Source organism: Lathamus discolor, chromosome 6 (assembly GCF_037157495.1).
Source record: "Lathamus discolor isolate bLatDis1 chromosome 6, bLatDis1.hap1, whole genome shotgun sequence".
Lineage (NCBI taxonomy): Eukaryota > Metazoa > Chordata > Aves > Psittaciformes > Psittacidae > Lathamus > Lathamus discolor.
This window is the reverse complement of record NC_088889.1, coordinates 50,730,222-50,757,946: the sequence shown is the minus strand read 5'-3', so window position 1 is coordinate 50,757,946 and position 27,725 is coordinate 50,730,222. Positions and strand designations below refer to the sequence as shown.

Here is a 27,725-nt window from a genome sequence, read left to right as displayed (position 1 = left end):
CCCAAAATGGACAACACACTCAAGAACCTTACACTGAGAACTTCTGTTGATCCCCATCCACAGCTCCTCTCTCATTAACAAACCCAGACTGCAAACAACCTGGCCAGGCACCAGCTTCAGTACTACACAGCACTGACTGCACTTCATCAGGCTTAGTCCAAAGCTGGCACTCACAACCCTGCCGCCAAAAAAGAAGCCCGACTTGCACTCAGTCAAGTATGACTTCAGGAATGAAATAACTATCAAGCAGGATGAACCAAGATACAGGAGATCCTGTTTGCATGTTTATTTCCTTGACTACAACAAAAACTCAGGAGCACACAAGCAGGCTGGTTTGTTTGGGGTTTTTTTTTTCCTTTAAGGGCATAAGGAGCAGTTACCAGCTCAACTGCAAGGAGGTTTATGATTTAACCGTCTCAGGGTCTTTGAAAATGACTGCCCTTAGATCACTTTAAACGAATCACATTATGTGCTACGGAAAATTCAAATGAGCTCCTGTCCCAGTAAACTGTATCTGAAACTGCACTGGATGCTGTGTTGGACAAAAACATGCTCACTTCCCTTAGCAGAGCCACTGGGAACACTCAAGTAAGAACCTCACTTTGAGGACACTAACAAAGTCACAGCATCATCACAGACAAGACCCTGCAGATTTACCAGCACAATGACCCACAGCACACAGTGGCTCTTGGGGTGACTCTCACCTACTCCGGAGCTGGTTTGTGAGTTCAGAGAAGAAAACATGGAAATAAAACCGATCTCCAAGCAACATGCCCTTACCTGAACCTGGTATCAGGTGCCGAGATGCATCAGCTCAGCTGGACTCGTCCTCTCCCCTGTGGGCATCTACCTGGCAGGAGCTGGCTGTCTCTGCCATGGGGTGGCGAGGACCCCCCAGCCACTGCAGACCACCGATGAAATGCACTTTGTCCTCACCCACGCTGTCCAGGTTCAGTGGCGCTCTCCCCTTCCCTCCTCTGGCACATGAGAGCTCGCTGCGAGTGTCTGGGAGAAAAGGCAAGGAGGGATGCAATCCACACGCGGGCTCTCTCTTCCCCTGGGCTCACTGCAAAGGAGATAAGGGAGTTAAGTTTTCCAGTTCTAGTACAGCAGAGGCACCACTGTTTACATTCAGAGGAAAGACAGGCTGCACTGGAGTGGGCAGCCTGCTGGGGAAGGAACAGGCTGTAATTGGAGGGCACCCAATAGCAGAAAAGAAACTACACTCATCTGTGCTGCAAGCAAAGCCCTGGTGTAGGTCATGCTCAGACTTTGTTGATTTGGTGGAGTTCTCAGGATGAGTTTCCTCCCCACCCAGCTCACAGGATCAGCCCAGCCAGGACTTGTGCTAACACAGAGGACTCATTATAGGAATTTTGTTGGCGGCTGGGCAGGAGTTTTATAAAACTATCTGACCATACGTGCTAGGTATTGAAAACCAGCCTGTGTGTGCTTCCAGCTGCATGCTGGGAAGGGACTCTTCATTAGGAACTGTAGTGGTAGGACAAGGGGTAACAGGTTAAAGCTTATATAGGAGAAGTTCAGGTTAGATAAAGGAGGAAGTTCTTTACTGTGAGGGTGGTGAGGCACTGGAATGGGTTACCCAGGGAAGTTGTGAATGCTCCATTCCTGGCGGTGTTCAAGGCCAGACTGGACAGAGCCTTGGGTGACATGGTTTAGCGCAAGGTGTCCCTACCCACGGCAAGGAGGTTGGAACTAGATGATCTTAAGGTCCTTTCCAACCCTAACTATAACCAATTCTATGATTTTATGATGCTCAGCTAAGACACAATTCAGCACCCACTTTGCAGCACGGGAGCTGTGTTTTAGCCCATTTTCTGGTGTGGCTGAGTGCCAGGTGATGGAGGACTTCCCATACAGATCTCTGACTCTATCACACTTTTGTACCAGCAAACACATCCTACCGACAACTCAGCAGGCAGAATATGCCCCCTCCCCAAGCCAAAGGCACAGTATTACACCCAACTTTAGCCAACCTAAGAGTATGTTGCTGCCAAGAAGGGATCCCATGGAGGGTCCAGGCCATTCCTCCAGGACTTTGGTCAGGTTAAGACCAGTAACACAATGTCACCAACTCACATGGCAGAAGAGCTGGCACCAGCAGTGCCACCTGAGCCGCCTTTCAGTGCTTGCAGTACCTACCTGATACATCTAAACAGCTAATGCAGTTCAAAGGACACCAGAACCCAACATACAGCTATCAGTTTTTTTAAAACAAGATTTTAATTCTCACCTTAAGCAATGCGCTGGTTTCACAAGTGTGAAATCAAGACATCACCCCAAAGTGCAACGCTTCTGTCTGAAGCCAGCAAGTGCTGGAAGGCGGAAGTGTGTGTTGATGCTTGGGAGAGGAAGCACAGCTCCCTTCTGTCATAAGCAGCCACTTTAATAACACTACGTCTCCTCCGATCCCCCTCACAAGCACCTGCAAATGGACTTTTCTCCATATTCCTGGGCTGCCCTGTGCTGAATTTCCCTGCTGTCACTCCTTCAGAACCTAGATACAACAACTCAGAGACCCCCAAAGCGCAGAAGACTTCACACCCTTTCAGAGTGTTATTATAGGTTACTTCCATCAAGTAGCCTGTAATACAGATTACATTATATATACATTATCACTGAGAAACTTATAAGGCTTACACACATTATAATGCAGATTACACACGGTTCCCAATTTCCTTCCCAATTTACACCAAGCCACCAACTTTTTAAAGTATGATGGCAAGCTGTGGCCACAATGATTAATTCTTTGCCACTAGACTATGGCAATACAATGAAATCTATATACATTGGCCAAGTCTTCTAGTTACAGAAATCACTAAATGTAAGGCTGCAATTACTTGCTATGCACACTCCCCACAGTGAGCTCACACAGCAGCACTGCCAGTAAATAAAACCTCAGCCTTCCTGTGCTCTCAGCATGACGTCTTGCTCTCACATTGACACACATTTTTTCTGCCCTACCTTAGCACTCATGTTAAGGTCTTCTGCCCAAGGATGGAGACGGGAGGAGAGAAGCAAGACTGCTGATAAAGAGATTTGGTCTCCTCCTTGCTTACGCTCAATAAGCCCAGCCTTGGTGCTTCTGCAAACTCTCAGCTGTTGCAATGTCAGAAGACATAAGCTAAACCCTCCAAGCAGAATAGTGAGTCTGCAAGCAATTCCTCATCAGCTTCTATTTTCAGACCTCACGGGGAATAAAAGAGCATCCAAACATTTTTTTTTAAGCTCTTTTTGACAGGAACTCATCTTTTGCAGACAACAATAGCAAAAAAACCCCAAACAAACAAAAACCAGCACAAATAAATCCTAAGATGCTTAAGTTTTTATGAACCTGCGTTTTTTAAAAGCTTCATTACTTGAATGATGTCTCATTAAAAAAGGGAAGCAAACTAAAGAATGCAAAAGTCCACATGCTACTTTGGGAATTGAAGACTAATTTTCTCTTTGCATTCCCTCCTTCCTCCCTTCCAGTGTCTATAAAAAGGCCAGAAATGCTGAGGAGGAAGGAGGGGGGGATGTCAACGACCATCCCCTTTTTTTTGGGTGATGCACTGACCTACAAAGGAACTACATAAACACAGAGCTTAGGAACCAGCTTCTTCTGTTTGCTTAAGACTGGAAGAGCAGTTTACATTTCTTTAATTCTCCACTTGGACATGCATTCCTCTCAAAGTACTGTATTTTACTCTTTTCAGTCCATGTACAACACCCCAGGACACACTTCTCTTTTACCATACCCTGCTCACTCTTGCCTCCAGCTATACATGACAATTTTGGGTAAGCTAAAAGCTCTTACCACATCTCCTTTTGCTATTTAAAACTTTACTGCTCTTCAGTTTGGCAGCCACTGCCAGCTAGAGGCCACCCACACGGAACACGTGCCTGAAGCAGCAGGGTGAGGACACGTATCCTCGCTGATACCTAAGATGCTACCCTGGGCACTGTGGAGCAAGTGAAGGTCACTAACCAAAACCAAAGGAACAAGGATGTAAAAATAAGCTACTGTGCTGCCAGCAGCCTGTGCTTTCCTTTGCAGAGAGGGGTGGCATCTTTTTTAAAACACAAATAAAGAAGTAACAAACGTACCATCATATAAAGCCATTGGGACAGCTGATGAAATAAATGGGTAGGAAGTTAAAAAAACCTACTAATAATGAGATGCAGCTTGTCTGTGGAAAGCTCACCCAAAATAATCACTGAGGTAAATGATTTATAAGTTGCAAACATGTTAAAGTGAGACCTATGCTGACTGTGTGGGTCCTGCACTGCTTTCCAGAGCCCCTTGCTCCACCCCATGTTTGGGAGGGGAAGCAGCTTGAGCCACTAGCCTGACCCTGAGCCACACTAATGCCCATCCTCTAGGAAAATATGTATTTTAAATGAGGTTCTCTGAGTACACCCTCATTCCTTCAGCTGCTTTAATGAGTTTATTCAGCTCACAGTGCCTCCAAATACACAGCCCCATGCAATAAATTATTTGTATTTGGCAGCCTCTGCAGAGAACACTCCCTGACCATTTCGCTGGCAGTACCTTGGACTTGTACTACCTTCAAACAGCATCTCAGGATGCTAATGGGTGAGCTGTTGTTCACTTCTTCTCTTCTACGAAAGCCCCTTGCAAGCATGTCTAGTAACAGAAAATTTCAGGAAAACAATAATATTGGATCTGACATTAGAAAGTACTGAGAAAATGTCTCCCAAAGCTCTTTCACAGCCTTTAACCATATGCAAGACAGCATTAGGATACACAGATTTTTAAGGAGTTTGAAAGTAATCTTTTTTTAATTACAACATAACCTTTCCCTTCCTTTTTGCTTGTTGATAATTCCTAAAATTACCCCAACTGAACAGCCGCAAGAATTTTTGCTTTTTTTGTGTGTGTGCAAAAGCAACATTTCATATAAACAAGAAAATTTGATGCTTATGTTCCCTTTGAGGAAACTGGTCACACAGGAAGTCCTCCCCTCTTCCCTTCGTCGAAAACATTTATAAAATCCAACTGGAGGTGAAGACTTAAGGCACATGTAATGCTTCAGCTTACAAAACAGCAATGCTTGTGTAGGACACCCAGTTAAAAGCAGCTTGTCAGCTTTGGAGCCTATATAAAAATAACTGTTTGTTTGCTTTTAATAGTGTTGAAATCAGTACCTGTGTCATTTGGTCAGGGCTCCAAAATACATCTTACAATCCACAATGTATTTGGCTGTACCACTTTACTGTGGTCAAGGTAAAATTAAACCTGACAGTATAAATGGATCCATTGAGACTGCTGGGGTTGAAAGACAGACAAGCAACTTTCCAGCCAGGGAAATGAAATGGTACTGTAAGTACCATATTATTGCAATGACAGTTTCTGTACTTCAGATGTAAGTGCAATGAAATTATGCTCTAGGGGAGTGGTGGAAACACAGCTGGGTGGGTTGGTGCTGGATGCGGGTAAGAGCCAAGTGTGAAAGAGGATGCCAATCTCCTGCTTACTGGCGAAGTGCCACACTGGCCAGTGACCTGCAGCAAGCAGGATCAGCTCCCAGCCATCAACAGCAGCTGCAACCATGGTCCAAGCCCACACCACCAACCAGAAACTCGTGCAAGCATGGGCCATATCTTGTCACTGCAGTGGGGAGTCCCCAGTCTGAGAGCAAAGGCATGCTAGTCCCTGGTGCAGCGGGTGTAAACAGCTGACACCTTTCCACATCTGCTTGCGGGATAAAACGAGTCTTCCCCCCACCTCCATCAGCTCCACATTCACTCCAAAGACCCCAACAACACTTTTTTCTTTGCAAGTGCACCCCAGCACTTGGGGTACTTTCTAAATAGCTGAACAGCAGCCTCTAGAGGGCTCAGCCACAACTGCTCACATCCCCATGCTGCTGTCTCAGAGGCTGTACCACAATGGCAGTGCCTTTCCCCAACCGGTGACAGTGAGGCCAAGCCCACAGCATGCACCCCTCCATCAGGAAGATGGCCAGAGCACTACCACACTTCATGGCATGTACCACCGTGTAAAAACATACACCCCCAGCACCCCTAGGCCAACCAGTTGAACTTGAAATTCAGGTTTGCCAACCCAGTGTCTTTCCCACCTCTGGTTGGGAAACCTCCTGCAATGATCACTACATCAGGAGCAGGTATGAATTCAGCTTGGTTTCAGCGGAAGAAAGCACATCATCTGGTTCATTCCTCATTTTATCCCATGAGACTCAAAGGTGGAAGGGTGGCACAAGGAATGGCTGGAGCCAGCCCCATATTTAGAGTCCAACTCCATGTGGTACATGGAGAGCCCTGAACTGGTCTGGTGTGGACCTGAAGCCACAGGCGCCACCATGCAGCCCAGTACCAATGAGGATGTACAGCTGAGTGAGCCAGATCACATAGACATCAAACCAGACATCATCTTTCCATTCCTAGCTTTTTGGAGGTGTTCAGGCAGCATCTTCAATCGAGTATGCTTGAGAAAGCAACACAAGGAGCTTAAAAAAAACAATGCTCAAAACCTGAGTGGATCTATTACCTACAATTATTGTTTTGCATGCCCACAGCATTTCTAACGTGGACGATGGATAACAATGGAAGCAGGATAAAAGTAAGTCAAAGCGGACCACGGCAGGCTCAAGTCTAGTAATGAGAATGTCTGAGAAAGGTTTTCCCAGTGAAAAGGGAAAGGTAACAGTACCTACATCTAGTGCATGTAACTAAAATCACAAAACCCCTTCTCAGATGAGCTAAAAATCAGAGGGAGAAGTTTAAGCAGATGAGAGCCTATGGCAGTGATATAAAGACAAGCACTTGATACAATGGGGACCCATGCAAGGCTGCCCATAAAAGCAGCAGCAGGTGCTGTTCTCCCCAGGGAACAAACTGGCACAATCCAACCATCACCTGTGTTTCAAGATGCAGTCTGACTTAGCTGAAGACATGCTCAGTTTAAAATATAATAATAATAAATAATAATAATAATAATAAAGTAATTTGAAAGATGCATTTATCTTCAAGGCCAGGCTGGATGGGGCTTGGAGCAACCTGGGCTAGTGGAAGGTGTCCCTGCCCATGGAAGGGGGTTGGAACTGGATGATCTTTAAGGTCCCTTCCAACCCAAACCATTCTGTGATTCTATCATCTTAAAAATGCTTTAACATTCACCCAACAAAGCAACAATTAGACAGTTCACTTAAAACACATTCACTTCAAATGGTTCACTAAAAAGACACCAAATTTCAGTTAATTGCTACAAAAGACATTTGCAGCAGCCTGGGGAATGGGAATCTTCCTGTTCCAAGATCAAAACCCGGGAGAGCTGAATGCATCCTACCGAAGCACAGCTCTTCTTGGCACTCTGCAAGAAGGCTTGGAAAAGGGAAGTTGTCAAAAAATAAGCATCTGAGGGCAGTGGAGGGTGTTTTGACAGAAAAGGCATAAACAAATCACTTGTTTTCCCCCCCTAAAGAATAGGGCCACCACAAAGAATCAGGTCCATGCTCGAGTTAGAACATGCCTGCAGGGCTTAAGATAAGACTTCAAAATAGAATAGCAACTGCATGGGAGATTTTTGCATTTTCCTTTTTACAGAACATCAAGTCCTTCAGCAGGAATGATTTTTCCAGAGAGCAGAGATCAGAGCTGTTTGTTATCATCACCATTAGGTGAGGAGAGAAGAGCCTCTGTGAGCCCACCCTTCAATTTAAGACACAGTTGCTTCAGCCATGTCCTGGCTGAATACAAGCCAAGGAGTATTCATCTTCCTCTTCCCCATTTCCCATGTAAGCCCAGAACTGGATTCCCATCTCAGCTCACTTGTTGCAGACCTTCCTTTGACACCTGCTTCAGACCTATGTATGTCTGCAGCACCTTTTGCACCTCCTCCAAGCAGCCTATCCTCTCCTTACGGATCTCTCCCCACCCTACCCTTTCCTAGGACCCACAACAGGAGGGTGTATACTAAATCTCTTTTGCAGCAGTTAAGACTGTGCTGCACTAAAGTTATTACGTGTTTATCCAACTTCCTTCCATTGACAGAAAACAAAAGCTTGTACTGTTGCTTACTGATACCAGAAAGTATTTGCTTTCCCAGATTGTTTCTCCCTCTTTTTTTCAGAAGGGGTTTCAGTAGAATAACAAGCCCACTCCAAACAAGAAGCAGCAAGGGGTGATTTGGGACAGAGGCCCTTCAGAGCCCACCTGGCAAATCCAGCCTGGATCCAGGTGCAGCCCAGTCCTGTCCTTCCCGTCCCTGCTGGGACTACACACTCCAGCACCTCCTCCACCACCTTACAGGTCCCTGCAAATGCACGAGAAGACAATGCTTCAGCTGCATAGCTTGAAGAGGTGGGGACAGCTCTGCACCACTGACCTGGCTTCAAGTGGCTGCCCCTGTTTTATAGCTGCAGATCATCACCAGAAGATGCTCTGCCCACTCTTGAGTATCTGCTGTATCATACTCTGAGTATCATACTTTGAGTATCTGCTGTTTCTCTCTTCTTACCATGCATAGCACTTCCTTCCTGCCAGATGCTTTATCACCATGTTTCACCTCAAAACCATCCAGATGAAGCTTCCACTCTTGCTGATATTGCTCTTTTATTCAGTGACAAAGAAAACACTCGTACCAGGCACTAAGCCTGCAGTGCTCCTGCCAATAAGTGATGCAGAATTAAACACAGGTGCCACATGAAAACACGGTGCCAAGCTTACAGTTCCCAAAAAAGCACTGAATGCATGCACCCAGTCACTTTTTATTTATACTTCTTTTTTAAACAACCAGAATAACAAGTATCAGGTCCTGAAAGCAAGAAGGGCACAGAAAATCCAAGTATTATTCAGGATATTAAATACTCAACTACCCCAACTCAAAACAGTCTTGGCTCAGAGAACATGGCCTTCATATCATTTATTGACAACTAGCAGAAACTCCTGATCACCTTCCTTGTCCCTTCCCTAGGCTCAGCCTAAGCCAGACACTTTTCCAGCCCTATGGGCAGGTCCAACTTCCCCACTGACCATCATTACGCAGTGGCAAGCCGCAGATACGGCACCAACACCTCTTGCCTGTCCTTCCTCCTGCCTGCATTCACATGGTGCTTTCTATTTATGCACAGTAATTACTTTCCTCACCCAATGCCATGAAAGCACAAGCATGGAGCACTTAACTGTGCAGTTCACTTTGAAAAGCCCAACCACCTCTCCTGGTAGCTAGCAAGAGACAGATGGCATCTGCAACCCAACCTGAAAACACTTCTCTCCTGCTCTTTATACCACCTCTCTTGGTGAAGCTTTTTCATGGCCACACTGATGTTCACGTAATACCAGCTCCTCTGACCCCTGGGATCTGCGCTGGCTTTTCAGTCTGTAGACATCAGGGGAGAAGTGCAGCAGCCTGTGGATTGATGAAAATGACCCTCAGGTTTTACATGAGAATTTGTTAGCTCTCTCATCATTTCAGAGACAACATTTGCAGTCTAAGTTCCTAGTGTCTCCAGACAGTAAGCCACTGTCTATGTCAGCCACGTAGCCCAAACCACTACACAAAGACCTGAAGCTGCCATTCCTTATGCCTGCCCTCCCATGGGATTCCTGTACTACGGCATCTCCATCAGCAGATCATTCCTCTGTCCAAGCTTTCCTCTTCCAACCTTTTCAATCTGTTGTCCAAGTTCTTTTTTTTTTAACATTCTCAACTGGTTTCAAGAAGCAGGCAGTGGCAATCTTACAGTTGCTGCAGCTGGGTGAAAAGCTGAAGCACAGCCACCTCTCTGACGTGGGAAATGTCTCTCACATGATGGGCCCAACTCTAACATTGCACCTTCTTAGGCACCGAAATCCACAGTAAACAGATTTTGATAGTTCTCCTGCCTGTGGGCTGCTCCTCTCTCTTCTCCTCCCCCCAGCAACATATCTTTGGCAGAAAAAGCTTCTGGAACTACAAAAAATTTTAAAGAAAGTGTTAGAAAAATGTATTATTAAGAAAAGGTCATAAAAGAACAACTTGAGAATAGCTGCAGCTAAAAATACACAATCCCCACACCCTTTCTCCAGTGAAAACATTATCAGATGTCACTTCCCAATGGTAAAAACATGCTTGTTTTTTAATTAAGGTCATATTTTGCACACTGTATTTTCTTGCCAGGGAACACAAGAGACCCTGGGAAAAGATCTTGTTTGCTGCCTCAAAGTTCCCACTTTTCTGTGCCATCTGATGGCAAGATACTGTCTGAAACTGGCACCTGCAAATCTGTATTTTCTTTTAGCTCCACCTAACTTGGCAAAATAACCTTCTAAAGAGTATAAAGTATCTTGGCCACCCCTACTGAGCTGCAAAGTGTTTGTATATGGCTTTATTTTTATTTTTTAATACTTGAGAGTATAAAGGTGGAGAATGTGGGAAGGAGATAACGTCAACAAGCACAGCAGCCGTGCAGAGCAAGCACTGGCGCCCGGCTGGAACCCCCCTCTCATCTGACCCATATCCTAGGGAGGGCTGGAAAAATCTGCATTATGGACAAAATGAAATGTCTACTCAGTCTGCTGCCTGAAATCCTCCCAGCTCTAAAGGTGTAATCAACGTTTAGTGGATAGCAAAATGGCCATGAGGTACAGCAACCTGATGGCTTTCTTCAGCAGTACAACGAATAAAGGGAGTCAATTAAATCCCCCCAGCAGGGAGTTTTGTACCATTTAGTTGCTTAAATAAGCTCTGGTTTATCGATCACACAGAAAAATACTCAGGAATTACTTTAGGAGGGTAAGGGAAAGCCTGTGTGTTTACATTTAAACAAACTAAGCTTGTACACCAGAATGTTAGAACAACACAGCATGCTTTTTCCTCCACAGACATAAACGAAAACCAAAGATAACTTCCCCAGAAGGTCCAGGTCACACTCTTTACTTACTAAGCCTCAGCAAATACACAGCTTTCCTCCATTCAGAAATGCTCAAACCAATACTTTTTTAAGAAACCACACACAAAAAAATAACTTTGTCAGTCCATTACTTCGGTGGCCAAATCTTGCCCTGCTGTCCCACTCCGCTGCCCCCTTCCCTCCGCCATAAAACAAGCAGCACATCTCATATGTACCCATTCCCCCGGCTCTCTGCCTGTCCATGCAGGCATTCATACTTTTAGTCCACCTGCTCCCTTGCCAAAGTTATCTGAGACTGGCCCGATGCAAAATTTATTAGCATCGAAGATAGAGTGTGCAAGCCTTCTGCTTCCCTGAGAAGTGAGGTTGAACACCCATTAAAAAGCATTTTGAAGGACTAACCTGAAAGCCGTGAGCAAGAAGACAACCACAGCCATGTTATACTGTTAAAATGTTTGCTAAAGTAGATGCATCAGTCTGCTGGGGGAGTACAGCCACAGAGCAGAACCACGGAGATGCACTGGGAAAGACGGAAGGCTCAGCTTCATGGCCACCACTTCCCTCCATCCGCTCAGCCCAGAGGAACTTGGAAGACGTGCCCACGTGATGTCATTACTGGGTTGGCGTCTAAATAAAGGAAGCTTTTTATAGAATTTCCCACTGTCGTACTTAATCGGGTAAGCCCAGAGAGCCACGACATCAAGCAAAAGGGAAGGAAAAGGGAAAACAATCACTGGGGCCAGGGCAGGTGGGTGGTGCCTCAGGAAAGGAACCAAAACAAAACCAAATTTACTCCCTAGTACCTACATGTTGGATAAAAAGCAGAGGTAAGAGCAGTGCTTAACATAAGGGAGATGTGTTTTTACACCATCTGTCACAAGGAAGCACAGACTATTTCTGCACTAGGGTAGGGAAAGGAAGGATGAAGGCAAAGAGGGAGGAGAGGGAGAGAAAAATTTTGCTTAAAGAGAGTAAATAAAACGTACTTCTAAGTCAGAGGGGTTTTCCAGCTTCATATTATTCTGTGGTAATTACTGTGCTTCCTAAAAGGAAACTGGGGTTTCTGAACAATCAGAAGACTCTTGGCTGCAAACACCTTAAGCTCAAATGATCAGCAAGCAGCATTTGCTGAAAGTTCTCAAAAAAATAACCCTAACATAAAGAAAACCAACTAAACAAAGGAAACCCTAACGAAAGCAAAACCAGCTGGCAGCTTGGTCGAGTTCATGTGTGCCTGCATGTCATTCTCTTCTTCGTAACTGTTCATCACTTTCACAGTGCTACAGAGCAGTTCCCCCTCCTCCTGCTGCTCCTCCTCTCTGCATCTTCAGCAGGGCATCCACATGGAGAGCAGTTGCAATAGCCTAGTGACTCACTCTGCAGCAATGTGGGTGGGAACTGCTCCCATGCCCAGCTTCTAAGGACACAGCCTTTTATGGTATTTTTAGAGTGGAAGCTGTTGTGGTTTGGAGCACTTTTGCCTTTTGTCTTGCAGGAGCCTCAGAGAAAAGAGCTTATGCTCCCCTGGCACTGCAGGATTCAACAGTGAGGAACTCAGGCAGGTGATGAGCAAACCCATGCCAGGCTCTGTAGACTTCCTCACTCACGGATGCTCAAGGATGTTACCCACTCTGAGCAGCAGCACCACAGCTCGTTCACAGGCTCCCCCAACCACACTGCGGGCTGTTTGGCAACTCCACTGCTCCACTGACAATCTCCAAACCAGATGGAAGAGTGGGACATGGGTATGAGCTATTCTGTGAGCAGCTTAACTACTGCAGCCCAGCTTTCTAAGGAGTCATTCCCTGTGTCCTCCTATGGCAATACACTAACAACCTCTTCATCATCTCCAGTGAAGGGCCTCCAGATATACTGTTTCTACTCTTGATGGGCTGCCAGAGTCCCATCTGCATTCCCTCAGGGTGAGTTGTCAATTTCAGACTGCATCTCCCTAGCAAGTACAAAATTAACTCTCCAGGCTTTCTACACCATAAAAAATGTAGCTGAAATAGGGCAAGAGGTTATTAGGGAAAAGCAGGCAGATGAAACTGAAACCAGGTTAAAAGCATCAGGGACAAGGGCAGTGGCAGAAAAGCCACTCTGCAGGCTTGTGGACCACAGCACGCGTGACTCAAAAGTGGCATGGTAACGAAACAGACTCAGCTGTGTTCTTTTAGAACTGAAGGCCACACATGAAATTAAAAGAGTACCTTAAACATTACCCTGCAGGGCTTGAAGCAGGACTTTGGTTGCAAATGTGCAGTGGATTGCTTTACAGGACAGCTCTCTGTTCTTTGTGCCTGAAGCATTACCTGCTCTAGAACAAATGGGCATCAAATTTCTGCATCCCCAGTCATAACTCCAACCAGTACTTTTACAGCTGTTAAATTCAAGAGGATGTAAAATTATAATCCACACACACTTAAAAAGCCCAGGAGAAAAAGCTATCAGGATGAAGGAAACAGTAGCAATCAATCCTCCTGATGCAAAGCCACTGGTGTTAAAGGTACTTTTTTAATTCCTTTTGAAATTTCAGTGAGCTCTGGAAGGAGTCAACTTACGAGCTGGGACAGATGAATGACAGACCACCCCTACAGACAGATTTCACCGAGTGGGAAGATGCAGTGGAAAGCTCCTCTGGAGCAACTTCTCACATACAAGAGACACAGCAGAAGGGAAGTTTGGAGGAGGTCTGTGTCAGCAAGAACAACACAGCCCACAACATACCTTGGAGGTGAGCAAACTGCAACAGACCACCGCAACAAAACTCCCTCCCAGCATCTGCTAGACAAGATGCCCCACACCAGGGGGACAGCCAAAGCTCCCCAGACAGACTAACAGAGTCCCAAAATACATTTCCAAGTTTAGGGAGTGCTCCTGCTGTTAGATAATGAATCAAGATTACAGAATTAAACTTTTAAAAAAAAAAAAAAATCACATGAAAGGCTCCATCCTGTTCAAAGGAATACAATGAATTTCCTGCAGTCTTGTCCTAAAGACCACAACATCACACCCGATTACTATGCCATCTTACTCCTAAGTCCTGCAGAGCCAGCATGGTCATAGGAGAACTGCCTTGCCTCTTTTCTCATTAAACTACTTATTTCTCATTAAACTACTAACTACACACAGCAGTGGCTGTGAAAGAGGTAGGGCAAGTCACTTAATTTTCATTATCCTTTACTTGGAACAGCATTTTCAAATTTAATTTAAAAAAAAGAATCAGGAAGAAAAACAAACTAAACAATAATCAGCCTAAAGCTCCTATGACAGAAAAGAGAAACATCCAAGCCTGAACTTGGGTTCACATCTCCCACAACAGACAGACCTCTCTGCATGAAGCCGTTAGTTATCAAAAGTGCCATTCATTCCCCCTGGAAAGCCAGGGAAAGGAGGAAACTCCAGTTTGCCCTAACATGCTCAGCTTTGCAGTTGCTGCAGGCAACTTGGTGCCGCTCTGACCTCTGTGTGCTGGCAGACTCCAGGGACCCACAAGACCATGCACCTCCTCTTGCCTCCAGCTGTGCAGTATACTGCATTTAACATCATTTTTTGATACTTTTGATAATGGATGCATCTAAGCTTTGCAGCTGATGGTGCAAGCTCTGACTCCTCATGAGTTTTCCCTGCTTACATTCTTCCTTCCCCTGCTTACCTTCTTCCTTCCCCTCCCAAATTTGCAGATGGGTTTAAGCCCACAGCAGCTTGTGCTCTGAACCCTGCTCAAAGCAGTTTGCATCATCTGGGTTGTAGTCACTTGGTGTAGTGACTACAGGAACCCTTGCAAGGAGAAAAAAAGAAAAAAAAGATAATCTAAGAAATTACATCCTCCACAAGTTCTGCAGATGCAGGACCAAAACAATTCAAAAAAGACAGGCAAGAGACTTCCAGAAGGAGATGCAGACAGTGGCAGTAGACCCTAATACCCAACTTTCAAAGCCCTCTAAGATGAAAAGAAAGTTCTTCATTGCCATCCCACCCAGGAGGAAAGAAGCGAACAGGGGACTGTGACACAGGTGGTGCTTCAAACAGACGGTATGACAATTTACAGGAGGGGAAAGGGAAGGGGAGAAAGAAAAGCATCTCACTGTGTAGAAACTTAACGACCTGTTACCTTCACCAGTCCTTTGTAGGGTCACAGCCTTCAGCTAAGGATCCACTTGGCTAGGACCAGTCTACAAATTATATAGTAACTGGAGACTTTAAAAGCCTTGCAAGAAAATGCACCAAAATAAATAAAAGTCAGCTGGGCAGGCTCTGCCTGACAACTCGGTTTTTTACGTAGCCAATGCAACATCATGCAGAGAAACGCTGCATGAGTCAACCCATTTCGATTGGCACATGTCTAGCCAGGAAGAGCAGGATGCATCACAATGCCAGTCTATGCGGAACACCCTCCAAAGGGCTCTGTTTTCCCTACACAAAGCCTGTAAGCACATTTAAGGCTCAAAAGTCATCTGAAACAGGTCCATTCTCCCCTCCAACTCCCCATAAATACAGTCCAAATTGGGTCATCTCTTAACAATGAATCAGTGACACTCATTTAAGCCCCTGCTGCAGTGCCAACATAATCTAGGTCCTTTTGTTGTCCTTGTACTGAAAGTGCTAAAGATGCTTTTGTACATCCTCTGAGGTACTCCATGGAAAAAAAGTGGTAACTGGGGCACTGCATTCAGCTGCTCTTGGAAAAAAAAAAAAGGTGGCATTCCCCTTCCCTCTCAATAGGCTCTTAGGAGGCTTGGACAGAAAAACATTGCCTACTTCAAACGTGGCTCCACCAGGATGGCTGGAATTGGGCATTAGGGATGAGGGCAAGCACAACTACTGGGTACCACTTGGGTCTGCAGTATGAAAAACACTGGCAGTATGATACTATATGGAGAAAAAGAACCCTTACCTGCATCCTGCAGCTACGCAGCACCCAGAAGTCCCATTTTAAGTTACAGCATGACACCACAACTGCGGCATTCAATAGATAAAGCATCATATTTTCTTTAAAAACTACTGAGTGCTCCTAAATCTCTTCAAATCTTTTTAGAGGATGGAAAGACTATTCACTTGCACTATTTTAGCACGACAAGGTTGCTTGATTCCCCCCCAGGTAGCAAGTTTTTCTGTTGTCTTTGCATGGCAGTAAAAGTTTAAGGGGTTTTGGTGGTGGCTTGCTTTTTTTTTTCCTCAGTCATTCCTAACACCTCAGAACTGTGACACTTTCCTGCATAGTAGCTTCTGAAGTTAGTCTATTGGCACCAGTGTCCTCCTCCTTTCTGAAATGGAAACATTCAGAGGTGTGCGCAAGAGATCAGATGGAAAGAACAGGGCAGCCTCCACTAAAATAACCATTAACTGGGAAAAACACACACTCGTAAAAGGGACATTCTTACTAGATGGAAGGCCCATTATTTGCTTATTTTTTTTTAAAAAAGATAAACAATAGCTCTGCATTCATTAAAAAAACCCAAAAACAACAAACCAAACCAAACTAAAAAACACCAAACCAAAAACCAACAACCAAATCCAAACTTCACATGCACCCATAACAGAAAATATAACAACTTCAACATGACCTAACTGTTCCATTACCCGTTATATACGATTCTAGCAGACTTTTTTCCAAATCCCACTACATACTGTAATGGAGCCACATTTCAGGATTTAAGGTTTTGTAAATAGAAGATTTTAACCACAAAGTCTGCAAAAATAACCCCTCTTCCCTCCCCACCCCCCAAAAAAGGAAGCTTCAAGTCCAACCCTGTCACAGAGGCCATTCCCCAAATGATGCGCAGAAAGACACTTTGTGCCTGTCTTTAGGAAGTAGCATCAGCTTTATGACAGCACTGTTGCAGAGGACTTTATAACAAAATTCATTCCATTTTGACAGAGATGCAAGACTGGAAGAAGACAGGGAGTTTTAAAGATTTGAATATCACATTCTTAAATGGGGGAACTGAGGCACATAAACATTAACCAATTCCTTGTGCAGCAGAAAATACATTTCTCCCTGCTATCAGTGTCATCTTTGCTAACAAAGGCTTCCATGGCAAGAGGCATGAGAGGGCTGAACTGAGGACAAGTTCAGCAATTAACCACGAATTCCCTGACTCCACTCCTGACACCATCCACAGCGTTATTTTTCAGGAGGAAACCAGGAGAAAGCTTATACAGGAAACAAGATAACAGTGATTTGGGGAAATGCACACAACCAGAAGGGTCAGCCTAGCTTGTGCTGGACATTGGGCCATAAAAGCAGATACTAGCACACCTCCTAGCTATCTTGTGAGACATGCAAAGACTGAAGGTGTTCAGAGGCTGAACTATTGTGCCCTTATTTCTAAATATAGGGGAATAATATTAAAACAGTCTTAAACTTGTGTAAGCACTGAATAAAAAAAGGTAAGATAACAAGGGGCTTGCATTAGATGCCCCACTGCCAGTGCAACATGCCTGCAGCAGGTAATTAGGGGGTTTACAGCCAGTATTTAGCATTGTTTTGTTGCTAGTTTTCTTCGGACTATAAGACCATTCTCTTTCATATGAAGCTTACAGGAAAAGAAAAAAAATTAATAGAAAAAGCCACCACTCCTGGCACTGCTCTGGCAGAGCTCTGCTCATTCAGGCTTCTGAAGTCAGAAATTTATTATGGCAATTAATCAAGAGAGCTGATGCAGAGGAGCATGTCAGGCAGCAGCAGGCTCCCAAGGCTGCTCCCTGCTGCCTCCCCTGGGATGAGTACTGCAGCTCTTGGCTGCACTCCTCCATCTCCACCGTGGACAAGGAAACTGGGAAGTCTGCTCACAGCCAAGTTTATGAATGTTTCAGCAACTACCTCCCCTTCAAGCAGCTGCCCAAAGGCGTAGCCAAACGTGGGCCCCCTGCCACATCATCGAGCTGCCCTAACTAATGAGCTCTTCTGTCTGCAAACCCAAGCCTTGACAGACACTCTCTGGCACGTGGGTACGTAACATGCTCAGCACAACCACAGATGCTGACTGCTCCCAACCTGTCACAAGGCTTCTCCATTCCCTGCGCCATGCACCTTATGAGACACCAGCCCCTTGACTTCAGATCGGCAAAGGCTGGCACTTCACAGGCTCTGCTCCAGCAGGAAGGCAGGAGGTCAGAAGAAAGCTCTCCAGCAACACTCAACTACTTTGCAAAACTAAACTGCGCCGAATTCCATCCCATGATGGAAGGGACACATGGGCACACCAAACCCCACAGAATTTTAGCTCTTGGGACAGCTAATGCTAACTACACTGTAGCAGGTCACCCGATGTGATGCATAACATCTGTCCATGCTCTCCTCCTCCCTTCAGGGGAAGGACATGTCCATGGCATACCTCAACCTGAACAGCAGAATTTTGGTGCTGTGTTACCACAAGGCTTTTCTGGAACACAAAAGACCAAAGAAAGCTACTTGCGTTTGGAGCAAAAGATGGAGAAGTCTGCAGTGCTCTGCTGTGGCATGGGGAAACAGCAACCAAGTGCTTTCAGAGAGCAGATGACAACAGCCTGGCTTTGCTGCTGCTATTCCTAAAGTAGGAATACTCATGTTCTGGTCCCAGGTGAAGAACAAATTCTGCACGCACATCAAACACAAGCTTCACAGGAAACCATGCCAGGTACCACGGTATGACCCAAAAAGGAAAAGGAGAGGAGAAATCCCACCAAGCAATCAGCACTCAGCCAGGCAGGCAGCTGTTTCCTCTGCTCAGACCTATCATGAACTAAATTAGACATCTTAGTGCTTGGGAGCCCTTGCCATGGACAAAGGCCCTTCTCAATCTGATCTAGCACCAGCCACCAGAAGATGGGGAAGGGGAAGAGTTTTAAGGAAACCCCATTGGGAATAGAAACAAAGACATGCAGGATAAGTTTCACCAAACCTATCACCAGCCAGTTTCTACTGTTTTGCTGCTGGTGGATCTTCAATCCTCTCAACATGGACCAGCAAAGAAAAAACACCAAGGCTTGGCACAGAATGAGAGATCTGTAGGCTTAACTTCTAACCTGCTCCCTTCACAAGTCACCTTGAGCAAAAGCCCTCAACATATGCGCTAACTGGCACAGCTTCCCCTTTTCCTCCAAAGTCCATGCCAGTTAATACCTCTATATGCACAAAGCAGAAATCAAGAGATGCAAAGAAAAAATCTTTGCTGAGGCTAGACCAGAAAAATACACCACCACCAGAGAGCTGTTCTCCCCATGCACCACAGTAAATTAAGCTGCTGGAAAGTGTACTATCTACTCTGGAGCATGACAATCAATTCACTGGAGGCATTATTATTTCCATCAAGCCATCTCAAGTAGTATTGCTCTTGCATAGGAACCTGTGAGTTGGGCTTTGGATGCATTAGATTGTCATGAGGATGAACATCAATCCTGGCAATTTTGAGGAAACAGGGCTGGTTGTTTTCATATCACAGCATTTGGAAAACTAAAACGAGTTCATTTGCAGCTTTCAGTACTTTTAAGTGAGTGACTAAATGAAGAGAGCAGCCAGCTTCTGTCTTCCTCTAAATGAACCGCTGAGAGCATTGCTCTCACTTCATTTTTAGCTGGAAAGACAGACAGCACAAAGAGGTATCCAGATACAGACTAGAAACACTGATAAATTGCCTCATGTTTCAGCAACAAAATAAATGCAAGATGTGCAACAAAATGCCTGATGAGTAATAGATGTGGGGTGATGTGGGCATGTTTCTAAATTCCTTCTCTTCACTATGTTCAACAACTCCTCCAGCAAGAAAGTCAATGCAATGAAGCACCGAACACTTTTTCAACTAAGTCTGCAATTACCCTATTTTCTCTCCAATTAGAATGCCAGTTCTAATCCTCTTCAAAGCATCCACAGTGTTTGCCTAAATGCAGACTGCAGAGCAGAAGTCAAGGCACACAGTACATTGTCATGAAATATGAAGCCATGGACATCATAAAGAAGGCATCTATGTACCAAGGTGAGAAACAAAGCCTGCAAGAGCCACTGGTGTCATGCAAACCAAGTTAGGAGCAAAGAACGACTGTTCCCAGTGAAAGACCATAAAACAGCAGATTAAAGAAGCAAAGAGGAAGAAGTAATTAGTGACCCATAATTGGGCTGTGGCATGTAACTTAGAGCAAGTCATAGGAAGTAACATGCAAACTGCAGGACAAGAAGATGCTCTGCAGCTCTTAAACCCAGTGACTCATTCTTCTTCCCACAGGATGCACTCTTGTCATCATTAGCAGAGGGATACAGGCCGAGTTGGACCTTGGCTGGAGCCAGCATGCAGGTCTTCCACTCCTGAGCTAACATACATTGTCATTGCAGCAAAGCTGGGAGAGATCTGGGCTCCAGCATTTAAGCCCTCTCTCCTAGTATCCTAAAGAGACCATCTCTGCCAGGAGTCTGCAATGTGAGCAAATCAAGGAGAGATCAGAGATGCTTCTAACTGTCCTTGCAGAGGGCAACCACCACCTGCTTTATCTTGGGCAGAGAATTTGGAGGGGAAACATAATTTTCCCTGGTGTAGAGCCCAAAGCAGGGAGATACATCATGTCCTGTCTTCTTCATAGCATGTCACTCTGAAACAGAAACTGCAAGTGTTCAAATGGACATGAAAAAGTGAAGCAATCCCTCATTAACCCAAAGGCAGCTCAGACTCCAGGACTGAGATCCTCCAAATAAGTTGTACAAAATTTACTCAACATCCACAACCATCAGGTCATTACAAAAGGCAACTACTCTCATTAATTCGCTACAAGCTTTACAGAGGAAATCTGAGGGCAACAGGTATCTCCATGTACCTGGACATCCCTGCTACATCAACCACTGCGATCTTAGATGCTGCAACAAGCAGACCATGCTTACAAAACTCCTGTAACACCAGGCAGGCGTTATATATATATATGTACATATATATATTCCATGAATATTCCAGGATCACCTCCCTATACCACAAGCTTTTCCACAGCAAACACTTACCAAAACCATTAATTGGGAGATGAGGCTGGATGGCTGTGAAAAATGGCACACACAAGGAATAGGAAGGCAGTATTGTGACATACTGCTGAACAGAGGGGGTTTGAAGCTACTTCATTCCAGTACCTGTCCTCTAGCAGTTGAAGGACCAGAGCACTCCTTCCAAGCAGTTCCTCTGTTTCACCAAGTGTCCTAGGCAAAACCTGGCACAAGCAAACCTGACAGGGGTACTCCAGGTGTGGTTTTGCTCCAAAACAAAAATACCTGTCATTAAGAGGAGAAACATTCACGGCAAGGAGGATGCTGATCAGCTCCACTTTAGGGTTGCTCTGTCAGTAGATGCATGAACACAGAAAGGTCCAGGAAACAGGTTAATGGCTCAGGCAGAGGACATCTCCATCTCCCTTGAACCAGGGACAGATGCAACACAAGTAAAATACAGAGCAGAGCTCAATGATCCTTTTCCATGCAGCAACCAACCATCCAGAACAAATTAGTAGCAACAAAGATGAGGTGCAGGTTTCTTATTCTGAAGGTTTTTAGCCACTTCTGCCCCAAGAGAGGACTTTATGCAGATCATTCAACTTGTCCTCCAAGGCAAGGCACCTTGTCGGCCTTCTGCCTTGATATCAGAAATCACATGTGTGTGTAAGAGGAAGCATTTGCTTGCTAGCTACTTTCCAAGCAGGTTGACCAAATCTTCCTGTTTCTCTGCACTCCTCCTGTACTTCCCACTCTTGGCAGCTTCAAGCATTCACGCATGCCATGAGCAACCAGGCACTCTTACACCAGGTTACTCACTTCTGAATAAAAGGAGCCAAAACTTGTAATAAAATGATAGGTTACTAAAATTTTATGAGGATTCTCTCATCAGTTGCTGGTTAAATAAAAGACTTCGAGCACTATGGACATCACAGACAGTAAAAATGAGTGATGAAAACTCTGGACCAGCCATCTCCCAGTCCACAAAGAGGTGAAGATATGCGACATGGCTCTAGCCACCTCAGGGCTGGCAGAGACCATTTAGCAATGGCATGCAAACCCCTTTGTTATTGGGAAGGTACACACAGAAACATGTTATGCTTCAAAGCACACAAATCTCTTCACCAAGAAGATTAAAACCAGGACATCCCGTCAATGGAGTCTGTGCATTCATGGTCCCCCAGCTGTGAGAAAATGAGAGCTGACAGCAGTGTCAATACAAGCAGCCTGTCCTCTCTCCTGTTCACTAGATTTACGTGCCAACAATGCAGCCTGTGGTCATATCGTACCTACTATTTACACTGAGCTACAACAATCCTTCCTCTCGTTTCCTTTCCCACCTCATACCAGCCAGGCTTTTGGCAACTAGAAGAGTCACCAGAACAAATAGCCCTCCTGCTCCCCTGTTTGCAGGGGTGCATCCTTAACCCAGCATTGCAAATTCCATACTATTGAAAACACTAACCTAAGCATCTCTACCTTGTGCCAAACTTTCAAATAAACCAACCCACTTTAGCATGAACATAAGTGTCCTACAGACCAGGGCTCCCACCATACTGACATGGAGAGATGCTCGTGCAGAGCAGCCAAGCAAGATCCTTGGTGTTGCTACACACTGGTGCTGCGCTCTGCTTTACTACACAAGCTGAAAATGGAGGTGGATGCTGGGACCAGGTTCCCTTCCTCCTCACTGTACTTCTCATTGCAACCACAGTGGAGAACAGAATTAGAGCTGCCCTAGAAAGGTGCATCTCAACTCATCTAAACAAAACAAGACCTGGTACATAATTTTCTTGCATCCTAGCTCAGCATCTTATGCCAGTCTTCCATCACCCAGATTGCTTTTGCTTAGGATTGCATGATAGGCAAATATGCATCACCCTCATCGGGCTATGAAATCCCTGTAATCTCGGAACTGTACGTCTATGGACAAAGTAGCAACCCTTTGGAGGTGTCTGACAACTTGTTTTTTCCTCTCTCACCTATATCAGCTCATCTGAATAGCAGGTGCTTCCTTTGTTAGTTTTGGTTTCTGTTCTGTTCAGAGGTCTGTTTGCTTTCCTTATTTAAGTTGCTCTTAACAAAAAGCCCAGCTCCAGGCTGTGGCGTAACTCATGCACTAGGCAGCCAGCAGACCGTTCTTTCTGATCTGCTAATAACAGCTGTTTTTTTCTTTTCAATTCCAGGGTGAGTAGTTTAGCTCAGGCTCCAGGGAAAAGATACAGCAATCTCATATCTCAAACCAGAGTGCTTCAGTGCAAAGCTTGCAAAGCACACACCAAGTTGGTGCCCTCCAGCACCTGCTCAGTAGATGAAACACACCAGGGCACAAGCATGCCAAACTAAGAAGGCTGACAGCTCCTCCCTCACCTCTTTGCTTCAGAGGTGTCCCAAAAATCCTCTCAAGAACTCAAGGGAATCCAATCAGCATCCATCTCCCTGCTACTTCCATTAATTTTAATTCTAGACTTGGAAAGAAAAATCACATGCAACTGAAATGAATCCAAAGACTTGCCTTTGGTAGGGTCATGTTTCCCACCAAAAAGGAGGTGATTGTCTAATTTGCAGATCAGTACAGCTTATAAAGTATTTCACTAAGCATGACTGCTGGGACATGTCAAGTTCAGTCCAATATTTACACAGTTAAGTATAACATGAATAGTTATTTCTAGAAGTAGTTTTATGTGCTTAAAAAAAAAAAAATCACACTGTAAGCATTTTGCAGGGTCTTTATATCATATCAATATATACATCTTATTTTTATGTGTGCAACTGCAACTATTAAGAAAGTATTAAGCATCTGGCTTCTAAATTATTAGCACCAAGCCTGTTTTCTCACACCTCATCCTTGCAGCTTTTGCAATCTTGCGAGGGATAGCAGAGGATTATTTTACGGATACCAATACAAAGGTGACATGGAAGCAGGTACAGCAGAACAGAACTGCCTTGTACCTCTGCAACATGCTGACTTGGAAGCATAGAACTAAAGCCACTGTAGCTATACTAGTATACCACTATCATTACCTCGACAGCATAATTAATGCATTATGGCAAGGTTATAATAATAGGCTCTTTAAAAGTTAGGCAAGCTGCAAACCCTATCCATATTATTTTATGTGACAAAGTGTGCCAAGCCTGATACTGTGCTCAAGCAACGGAAAAAAAACAGACTTTTAGGCATATCCCCAAGACAACCACTCACAAGCAGACACAGCAGCTGGTTTTTCCACAGATGCTGTGAGCTGGGTGTGCTTGCAGGCTTTTCCATACCAGATGTATAAAGTCTCTCGACTCAAAGAAAGTTTTATCCAAGGGGTTTCCATCAGGGAAGCAAGAGTCTCTTTCATCACATGCCTGCCAAACTTCTAAGGGTAGAAAGCTCAAGCAAGCTGCATAGTCCTTGGATCTTTTCTATTTCCCCCCCCCCCCCCCCCAGTTAACAGACCAATAACCTTGGCATCAGGCTACTTAAAGAAATCTTCTGTCTCAACACTAACACTAAACATTTAGCCAAGAAAGCTTCTTAATTGAGGTAAAGGACCAGCTAATTTAAACACAATGCAGCCTACCTGGAGGAGTTTTAATACACTAGCCAAAAAGAGTCAAAGAGAGAAACTGCTGCAGCATGGAGATGACTACTGCTAGTCTCATCCTGGAGTCCTTAAGAGCATCTCTAATTTTGGTGGCAGTAAGAGAAGGAAATGACATTTTCTCTCAGAAATAATATTCAGACAACTAACTGAATTCTGAATTTAGACAACTGTCAATTACAAGGCCTTCTGAAAATTTATTATTTTAAGTGACCACTAATTCTAACCAGGTTTTCTAAGGAGAAGGACAATCAACTTCTTACTTTACACCTCTGGCAGTTTTATGTAGTCGTGACTATACCTACCTAAGGGATGCTGCAGTGACATGGTTAAGTCTTTGATTGAATTATTTCTTCATTTAACCTACATATAAAGCCTTCTGAAGGCTGAAAGTCAGTATTTTGGCTGGTATCTGAAAACAGCCGAAGAAACAACTGCTTAGAGCAACCTTAAGTCAAACAAGGCTAAAGAAGGAAAGAAAGTGATCCATCTTTTCCTATGGAAATAAAAGTCATTACCATGCTTGGGGTATTACTCCAGGTCAATATAAGCAAGCACTTCCATTATTTTGAAGATAAAAAATTAATATCCCTCCACACCTATCACCAAGCTTCTCAGAGGGGCTGACACAGGAAGGCATAAATTGAAAAGAGCTCAAGGACTCAAACAGGAGGATACAACCTCCTCTACTCCAAGACCAACCCATCACCAGCAGCAAACACACATACTACAGCTGCCCTGCCACAAAACTTAACCAAGAAAAAGCATCTCCCAAAAAAACCTAGAAAGTTTTTAACTGTGAATAAAAGTACTCAAGTTTGCAGTTTTAAACACATGAACTCAGAAGAGATCCTCTGAGAAATGTTCCTTTCATGTGGCTTCTCTAAAGGCATTGTCATTACAGTATAAAGCAGAGAAACTAATTCATTCAATATGCATCTGGCCTCTAGTTGCTTAATCCAAACATTTCTCTATGACCATTTAAGCAGTCAGATGACATGGAGGATGTTTTGACTAGAAGACGTGCCACTGGTTTTTCACATGTGGATTTTATTGCAAAATTCTTGTGTTACACTGGAAAAAAAAAAGCTAATTCAAAGGATAAATGAGAACAATGAGTTAATAGAAGGTTACGGATCTCTATTTTTGTCCCATTCTCCCCCTCCACCCTTTTTAATTTTTTTATTTTATGTTTCCTTATCTTAAGGGACACAACAACTGAAGGAGCATGTTGTTCCTTTTGCTGCACCCAACTCAGTCACTCAGTCGCAGCTAGTACTAGGACTGCACCATTCAAACAGTTAACACTCAGGAAACTTATCTCCTGAGCATCAGGATCACAAGCTGCGAACAGTGCAATGTCATGTAATTGGTTCAGAAGATCTCAGTGACTTGTTGTGGGTGGCTCGCATCCTGTCCTGAGCAGTTTACTCACAGTCCTCCCACTGCTGGATCCCAGGTACCCAACAGAAGAGATTTTGCCCCCCTCAACAAGACTCATGTTTGATAGCAGAGAGGGGAGAAGTTGGACACTTCCTAGAAGACACCGCTGCTATGTCACAGATACCACCTACCTGGGCTGATATAACCCAGAGCCCTTCACCAGTATTCAGAGCTCAAAGGGCAAGGAGGAAAATCCTAAAATGCAAATAAAGCCCACTTCTCACTTAAAAGGTATTTAGTTAAAAAAAACCAAAAACAATGTAAGTGGAGAAATTAATTATTGCTACTCATTTTAAATTAGGGAAGCAAATCTAAGTCTTTGCACAGCCAGATCATCACACTCTGAACAAACCAAGAGAGGTTTGCAGATGTACACCATGCTGACCATAGGGTCCAGCTTCTGGGTTCAGTGTAGGTGAAGAGATAAATGCCTTTGGTGTAAAGCTACGTCAAGCCTGGTAAACACGTACTGCATACAGATCCTAATACTAACTTGTTATTTCTGGAGGGAATGGGTGGGTGGGAGGGAGCACCGGAAACAGGCACTGGGCTGGAAGAGTAGAATAGATTTAACACGTGGGATGCTATGTAGAAACCAGAAGTAGTGGGGTTTGTTATGTTGTCAGAAATGTTTCAGAAGTTAACTCCATTAAGCCCATGAAGTCCATCTTAAAGCTGAAGTTAGCATGATCTTAACTGAAAACTGGCCAAAACCCAAGCAAAAAGCCTGCACGAGTCACGCTTTCAGAAACTCAAATGTGAGCACTACAAAAGCAGTTTTCCTGCCTGGAGCTTTGAATACGATACCTTCTGTAATAGGAAAGAAATATTTTCTGCAAAGTGACCCCAAGGACTCCAGAAGCATTTAGGAGACTGCTTTAGCCAAAGTCAAAAGAGAAAAAAATAAAAAAGGCCATAAAATTGGAAGACAATGTGAATAATGTTGACCTATTCATTCAAAAATGAAAGCTGCTGCTGGGAGAGAAGAGGAAATGCTCACCACAATAGCTTTGGAAAACGGTGCCCAAAACCCTCAGGGAAGAAAGAAAAAAACCCTCAGGGAAGAAAGAAAAACCCCACATACTTTGAGAAATTGAGGATGATAGAAGTAACACAGAGGAATTACAGCAGTTGCACATTAGGAAATAAAGACCAAGAAGAAAATTGCCACGGTTGAGCTGTTTATCCCAGCTCCCACAAGCCTGGTTCCTACCCAGTTTAACCCAGGAGTGGATTTAGCCAAAGCCCAGCCCAGGGTTTCCAGCAGCTCCCAGCACTTACGCCATGCAGGGATGCCTCCCCTGCTCCTCCCACAGCTCCCACACAGGTGTGGGACCAAACCAGCCGCAGCCCTGGGCTGCTGGCACTGCACCCTGAGGCTGTCTCTGCTTAGCACTGTACCAGGGGCAGAAAACAAGGAATGAAGGATTGATCGTGGAGGGAAGGAGGCACCTCATCAGCCATATGAGCGCCTCTCCATCCTCCATGTCTCAGAAACAAGCTACACCTCCTAACATAAAGGGTGAGGGCCCTCCTGATATGGGATGATGTGCACATGGAATAAATACGGGGCTGTGGACAGGAACATTAAAAAAATAAAAAAGGAATTTCAGGAATAACTGAAGTACCAGTCACCTCCTTGCACCAGCACCTTTCCAGCCTACAAAAGCCTATCACAGACCCTGCCATAGTAGTTTTGCAGGGCTAGAGAACATAAAGCAGAGAGAAAGATGCAATTCTATAAAACTACCAGGAACCTTTACCTTCAGGTTGCCATTTCCACCTTCTTCCTCACTGTCATCTTCCTGCACCCTGACAACCTGGTGTGAGACCCTCCAGCATCCTCTCAAGGGCACTTAAAGTCCAACCATA

General features: G+C 44.6%; 1 protein-coding gene across 5 annotated transcripts in view; it reads right to left on the bottom strand.

The window, feature by feature from the left end:
• Nucleotides 1-27,725, bottom strand: part of LOC136017994 (uncharacterized) — a 77,805-nt gene that overhangs the window by 33,208 nt on the left and 16,872 nt on the right. For 3 of the 5 annotated variants that reach the window (XM_065686814.1, XM_065686818.1, XM_065686815.1), the window contains exon 2: nucleotides 781-1,066. The gene's annotated coding sequence lies outside the window, so the exon portion shown is untranslated. Of the gene's footprint in view, nucleotides 1-780; nucleotides 1,067-2,254; nucleotides 2,335-11,279; nucleotides 11,458-27,725 lie in introns of those variants that run through there. The other 2 variants (XM_065686817.1, XM_065686816.1) reach the window with 2 other exon arrangements.